The sequence below is a fragment of the Tenrec ecaudatus genome, chromosome 9, assembly GCF_050624435.1.
Source record: "Tenrec ecaudatus isolate mTenEca1 chromosome 9, mTenEca1.hap1, whole genome shotgun sequence".
NCBI lineage: Eukaryota > Metazoa > Chordata > Mammalia > Afrosoricida > Tenrecidae > Tenrec > Tenrec ecaudatus.
Window position 1 is genome coordinate 161,641,043 of NC_134538.1, and position 7,889 is coordinate 161,648,931.

Consider the following 7,889-nt stretch of genomic DNA (forward strand, 5'->3'; position numbering starts at 1 on the left):
TAAACTAGTTTCTCGAGTGCCTTGTGACACTGAGCATAGCATTAGCATGTGCAGGGAGATGGACATCTACTCTGCACATGTAAACAACTTCCTAGCTAAGGAAGCCCCTGCCGTGTGCCCACCATAGCCAGTACATAGGGGGAAACAGCTCAACTCCTCTGGTGGGGGACATCAAACCATGGCATTCTCTAGTGTCTGTCAGTCAGATGCTTGGAAAACAAGCCCTGGGTTGACTCTTTGTGAATCAACCTCCTCTTGCTAAGCTCGCTCTGACTGCATGCACAGGGAGCCGTTTCCTTTCTTACACACACACACCCTTTATTTCTCTCCTTCCCTCTGTCTCTCTCTATTCTTCATATTGGATAATTTATATTGATCTGTCTTCAAAATCATTGACTTTCCTGCCATCTACACTCTGTGCTGAGCTCATCAATTTTACTTTTTAGAAGAGTCTTAGAGTCACGGGAAAATTGAAATAGAGTACTGAAAACACCCATATACCCCATGCCTGCCTGCCCCACATATTAGAAACACCCCTAGGCACAGCACAGGGGCCTTGGATGGCACATTGGGCCGCTCCCTTTGAGGTTGGCAGTTGGAATTCCCCTGTTGCTCCCAGGAGAAGGACGAGGCCTTCTATCCCTGTTATAATTTGTGGTTGTGAGGTGCCATCGGTCGGTTTAACCCACAGCAATCCTGTGCTTAGCAGAACAAAACACCGCCCGGTCCTGCTCCAGCCTCACCATTAGTCGTGTGCTGGAGTTGAAGCCATTGTAGCAATCCATCTTATTGAGGGCCTTCCTCTTTTTTGGTTGTTTCACCGTCCCTCTACTTTATCAAGCACGAAGTCCTGCTCTGGGGTCTGGTTTCTCCAACAAGATTCACAGCCTCAGAAACCCACGGGGGCATTCCTCCCCTGTCCTATAGGGTCGCTGTGAGTCAGAATGGGCTTGATAGCTGTGAGTGTTTGCTGTTCTCGTTGTTTTCTGTTGTTTTGAAGTCATTCGGTGATGGCAGTGGACTAGCCGGGGTTGACACGGCACTTCAAGTACCTGCTCTATTACCAAATATTTAGCTCCTCGTTGTGGCCATCTTGATGGCTTGGGGGAAGGCAGGTGGCTTATAGAACATCCCTAATATGTGATAAGTCTGGTGGTGTCCTCATCGTTAGATGGGAGCCATAGGTCTGCGGGCAGATGCCCACAGAGGAAAAAGGTAGTTCCACTCCATCATATCCAGATATGCCATCCACAGCGTACTGCCTTTCTTACTTATTTCCCTGGATCAAGGAACTGAGGGAGTGTTTGTCCGGCTCCACCACTCAACTGTATAGTCATTTGAGGAGTGGGGTGTATCTATGTATCCTTCTGTGACATGTCAATCACGTCGTCAATTAACTACCATTAGGCACTTGTTTCATGTGGCATTTGACCATTTAGAGGTTAAAAAGAAATAGACTAGAGCTCTTTCTCCAGTCACTGAGTTGGCACGTAGTAGGGCAGATCCCAGTACTGGTAGCCACAGCCTCTCTGTGTCTGCAGAGCCTTGGAGCTGAGTGGTAAGAGACTGACTGCTCCCCTCCTCTCACTCTGCCTCATCCCCCAACAACCCTCGCTCCGGTGGGGAATGCTTCGGCTTCCAAGTGATCCTGGCTGCACTCCACTAGGAAACAGCAGGCCCAGGTGGATGGGCTGGTGACCAGTTCGATGGGAATGCCCACAGGTAGGTTGCAAAGGAAGCCAGCCGGAATCGCTGGAAGGAGGTGGAGAGGAATCAGCCCAGAGAGGAAAGCTCAGTAAAGGGTCTGAATGTTCACTCATACCCATTTGACATCTTTGGGAACCTTCCAAGATGTGAAGCAGAACTCGAAGAGGTCAAATGCTCACGGAGGAGTGGCGTGCAGCAGCGTGCCAAGCACCTGAATGACGGAATGACTTTCCCAAAGTGGGCCGGCTGAGTGCGGTGCTAGAATGCGCTCCTTACTGTGTGCCTGGTGTCTCTCCCCTGCCCTCTCTTCCTGGCACATTGGTCCCCGGGGCCACACTAACTATCCACAGTTCCCCTCTGTCACTTAATGAGGAGACGGTCAGGAGGCGGGATCCCGGGTTCCCGTGAGGCTGAGGGACTTGATTAACCCCGCACTCCTCCAGAAGATGGATTGTCAAACCTCGTTTCTGTCAGTCCTGACCTGCCACTCACTTAGCACTCGAACAGGTGCCAGTAAATGCCTTCGTGTCTGCTAGCGGGAGCTCTGGGTAATTTCTAATGATACAAAAATGTGAAGCGATTCCTCAAGACTATGACAGTCTCTTGAATCCTTGTCAGCTCCTGGCCGAGGGGAAGGGTTCAGGGGACCTCGTGTCATAAATGTTCCTTTGTGCCACTCTTCCTTAGGAGTGCAATCATGAGAGCTAATGATATTAAGTAGTCACACATGTCAGCCATACTTAGCAATTACCGTTAATCCACAGTTATGCTTTAGCCTCATTTTTTATTTTCATTGCTCACATATTTTATTAGTACCACGAATCTTGAAAATCGGTATGCTGAGCAAATAATCCAAGACGTGGGACTATATGAAGGAAACAGCATCGGGGTCAGAGGAAGGTGCAAGACAACTTGTGATACTCGGATGACACAACCATGCTTGCTGAAAGTGGGGAGGACTTGAAGCACTTGCTGGTGACGCTCAAAGGATCTGGCCTTCAGTAGGGTGTGCACCAAACTGTTCTCAGTGGGAGCAACAACCCCCACCATGACGACTGGAGAGCCCATGGAAGTGGCCCGGGGTTTTGTTTTGCTTGGCTCCCCTGTCCAAACTCATGGAAGCAGCAGTCAAGAATCCAAGAGGGTGACACTGCATGAGCCCCATTTGCTCACCATATTGGTACAAGGCCTCCTTCGGGTGTTAAAGAGGAAGTGTCATTTTGAGGACCAAAGTATGACTGGCTCAAGCCATGCTAATTTTAATTATCTCATATGCATGTAAGAGATTGGCAGTTGACCAGAAGAGAAGAATGGAAGCTTTGGAATTAGGATGTTGGCAAAGAAGATTGACAGTAGAGCACACAACGCTGTCTTGGAAGAGGAACAGTCCAAATCAACGCCCCAGAGAAGTGAAGGGGTAAGGACGGGTCCCGCGCTTTGGCAATGTTATCAGGAAAGGCCAAGCCCAGATCAGTCCTTGGAGGAGGACATCACGCTTGCTAAATACACCCTGGATGAAAACATCCTCGATTCTCCACTACTCTTTACGAGCTATGTATGGTCTTCTGCATTTTCACAGCTCTCATTGTCCTTCCGGAGGGGAAATCTACCCACCGGGGTCTTCTTGAGCTGCTTCACGAAGGAATCAATGGAGACAAAGAGAGAAGAGGTGAGCAACGGAAAGCAAGACCCACACTGAAGGCACGGCAAACGAAAAAATGTGTTGGCTCTCTCTAGTTTGCTGCCTGTGTGATCAGAGGAAGGATTCTAGAACGGGAGGACATTATTAGTAGGGTGGCCACAAGCCCAAATGCAGTCCTGTTGCCTAACAGGACACCCTAATAAGTCCCTTCTTGGCCATTAACATTGCCATTAACATTCAGTGATATTCTTTATAGGCATTGTAGTTGTAAGTAAGGATATGCTTTAGCCAAAAATTATGTACTAGTTTAGTTCTTTTGGCATTGCATGCTCTTCCTGCTTAATCTTGACCCTGAGCATACCAGAAGAGAGCTGAAGAGAGAGGGAGAGGTGTTTCAGCCTACCTTATTCCATGATCCTCCAACACCTTCTCCTCAATGAATGTGCCTGTGTCCCCCTGTTCCCTGAGTGAGCAGCTCCTGAAACCTCCATGGCAGAATGACCAGGATGAAGGAGACTCTTCTATCTTCCCTCCTTCTCCTTGCCCATGCTAGCATACCTCTCTCATGAGAAAGGGTAATGTGATGGCCACATGATGCAGGCTAAGGTGAGGGCAAGGGAAGGGGGGAAGGAAGGAAGGATCATTCAACTCCCAGTCCATCATTTTCTCCTACATATCCCGAATCTACATCTGGTGGTGATTTAATTTCCACACTGTCCTCATTACATGTCTATGAACTTTTGACTGACTTGGCATGAATTGGGTCTGTCCAGAGAGTCTGAGGTGACCAGGCATTCCAATTTCCGGAATGGATATGAGGCAGCTGTGACCCTGGAAAGCCTATTGCTTCAGCTGGAGTGCATATAAATTCAGCACATAAAGAATTCTAGACTTGTTGTCATTGAGTATTCAGAAGTCTAAACACCTCTTAAAAGCTACTAGAAATCCATTTCTGATTGAAGGGGACCCCAGCTTTTGAATAAGCTGTTCCTCCCAGTTAGTGCAACAGTTCTGTGAAGGTGACCTTCATGAGGATGAGGGAGTGCGGGGACTCTGTACTAACAGGGGTGCTCCACAGCTGACACACTGTCTCTCAGAGACCACAAGGCCATGTTTGGGACTGGACATTTTGGAGAGATAGTGGGGTAAGCAGCAGAGGCGCAGCATGATCTTTGGGAACTGCTTTGGAACTCAACTCATGGAGGCCTGAGTAGGGCCGTCACGAAGGCTGCAGACAGCATCTGAGTCTGAGGGGCTGGAAACCTCCACGTAGCCAAAAGACAGGGCACTGTGTGGTCCTTTGATGACACCATGTCACTTCAACAACTTGCAGGAAGTATTGTCCTTGGATGCTGGTCATGAGTCCAGAAAGAAAGGCAGAGATAAGGACCAGAGGTGACATCTGGGGCGGTGGACCCTGGTGATCTTGTGAGACCAATGTGTGTCCTTTAACTTGTTTGCCTTGTTTTATCTTATTTGTATCTTTTTTAGTATAAAAAATATCTCACACAACATGTGCTATAAAGCTCATTTGTGTGTGTGTGTGTGTGTGTAAACTGTAGCTTTAATGATATGTCCAGTCTGTCATCTGTCAACCATACTGTTACACAAGAAACCTCATCTTCTAATGGCCTTCTCTGCTTGATCTTCACAGGCTGGAGGGGGAGAGTGTGGGGACACCGCGGCTGAGCTGACCTCAGCCCTGGGGTTGCACTTTCTCTGCTCTGGGAGACTCCCTAGTTGAGTCCAGGACTCAAATCTAAGTTCGCTCACTAACCACGGTAGCCATAGTGAGTTTGGATTGGCTTATCTCTAAAATGAACTGCTGAGCTGTGTTGTTTTAAGATGCAGTTGTGTGTATGTGTGTGGCTGTGTGTGTGTTTTCTTTTATCTAAACGTGCTAGCCTATATCCCGTTTTTAATAAAACACTCTCAGCCCTACTCAGTAAACCTGTACCTTGTAAGCACATTCAGCTTTGAAGAGGCCACTTTGGTGTGGACGGCAGGGCTTGGTCCCACGCTGTGAGAAAGACACCATGTTTATGTCTTTTATGTGAAGTCGCTAAAAGTAGTTAACATCCCTACATGATTATCTTGATTCATGCTTTCCAGTGATCCTTTGAAATGCTCTCTTCTCAAAAATAGCATTTCCAGGGGCAAATCATCATGACTTTCTCAAGGAGGCCCCAGTCCCGATGGGAAATGGGCCCGGCTAGTCAAAGGGCCTGCTTACCAGGCGGGTCGACTCCTGCAGGCGAAGGGCAGGTGGAGAACTACCACGCTGCTGGAATTGGCCGTCGAGCAAGTTTCCTTGGTGTCCGCAGTGAAAGTTCTGTGACCCTCTGAGGTACCTTTCAACATCTTGTGGCGACGGATGTCTTCATCCATGAACTGATGAAGTCAGAGTTGAACAGACTCTTTCAAACGGCAGCCCCGGAAGACAAGTGAATTATCACAGTGAATTATGTAAGCATCTGAAGTTAGAAATCCCAAAAGGGAAACAAGGAAGAGGCTATGACTTAGGTGATATGGCTCTTTTAGTCAAATCCTTTGTCACCCCCACCAAGTGACCTCTTCTTTTTTCTTTTTTTGCATGGGTCTGGAGAGGAAGGTATGAGGGAAACACTAGTAGGATTCACTTGTGAGTAATTGTTGACAGCGTTCATGGCGATTGCCACCTGCTGGGTACCGATGAGCCCTCTGAGAAGCAGGAAAGGGGATTTCACTTCCAGCAGGAGCCAGGAGTAAAGGGTGACCTCTGGACCCCAAGATCCCCGTGCTACGTCCTTCTTCAACCAGAAGACTGCTTCGTCAGAGGAGCAGCAGGAGAACCAGGGGCCAGAGCATGAGGCGCAGTGGTGGGGTCGCAGCCCCAGAGCCAGGAACGGTGAGTGCTCTGGGGAAGAAGGCTCACTTGTGGAGTGGGGTGTCCTGGCATGAATTGGGGAAGCTGGGCTGCGGGCATGTGGAGCTTGGCTCGGAGGCACTCCGAATGAGGCTTACAGAAGTGTGGCAGCACTTCAGGAATTTATCAGCAGCTCTGAGAGAACTTCGCAGTATGTCCTTACCAAAACAATGGTGTCTTAATTAGCTCTCACCTGTATCCCCACCTATTAACTTCTTTAATAAACCCTGTGAATTCTGAAGAGAAAATGTAATTATGGCAGTAGAATAGAGGCATGATTCCCCCAAACAATTAATGAACAAAAGTCATCTTGTATATATATTAGATTCCTGGATCCCCCTCCAGAGCAGGCTGGGCCCTGGCAATGAGCTGCCATTCCATTCTGTTCCCAGGTGTCTGGTGTCTTGCAGGTCAGGCAGGTAGGAATGGTAGGAGTCGGCTCCTGAACCTGGCTTCCAGGGAGAGCTGGGAAGGCCGCAGCCAGCCCGCTGCTTTCTTCCTCTCCATGGCCATGATTGTGTGTTGTGTTGGCAATAAGTCTATTTGGACTCATGATGCCTCCATGGGGACGCCTTGTGCACTGCAGCCTTGAACTGCTCTGCAGGGTTCCCCAGGTGGTGACCTTAAAGAAGCAGATGGCCAGGCCTGTCTCAAGGTGGTTCTGGATACGTTTGGATCCACCTTTGTCTGGTAGCTGAGAACCGTTTGTTCTGCCTCAGGACCCTGCTCTCCTGCAGTAGACATGAACTTGAATAACCAACCGAATTCCTGAATGGAAATGCTCTTCACAAATGGAAATGCTCTTCACAAAACAGCCTTGATTGAGGGACATCCACATCTACCTGGATGAGTAGTGGTCTGTGTCTTAAAAGCTCATGAACAGCTATGTCAAGTGCACTTATTACCCTCACCCTGTTGGGAGGACAAAAGGGTGATGGAAAGCAAGGACACGTGGACACAATTAGTCCAGCGGGTGAGCGGGCCAACAGACCACATGGACCTCTGTCTCTGGGCCCTTGAGACCAGAAAACCAGCTGGTGCCCAGCGACTGCTACCACTGTTTTGAAAAGGATCCCATTGGAAGGTTCTGGCTAAAGTAAGAGAAAACTGTGATTCAAAATCATAAAAGAGGACAGCTTTATAGGCTGGACAGACCTGGTGGAACCGCGAGACTGTGATCCTCAGCCACCCGCCCTCCAGGTCTAGAAGTAATCTCATGCATGCGGCTCTGATGTCAGCCAAACAACAGACAGGGGGATGAGGGGGACAGTAACACCAGTGAGGTGCACACACCTAAGACTATTTCACCATCTGAGACAAAAAGGGCAATTTTTATCCAAGGCCCAATTTCAAGAGGATTAGGAGAGAGGGGGGAACGGACACAGGAGCCACGGGAAGGAAGCAGAGTGTGTGATCTCATTGGAGTGGCCTTCTGGAGGAAACCTGGTTGGCATATACCTTGGTTGGGAAAGACTGTTGTTACCATTCGCCCCTACCTGTACCTACCACTCTCCCTGCCCTATACCTACCACACTCCCTACTTGCGCCTAATGCTCTCCTTACCTTCACCTACCACTCCCATCCTCACCCTATCACGCTATCACCACACCTCTCTCTCACTCTGCCCACCCTGCA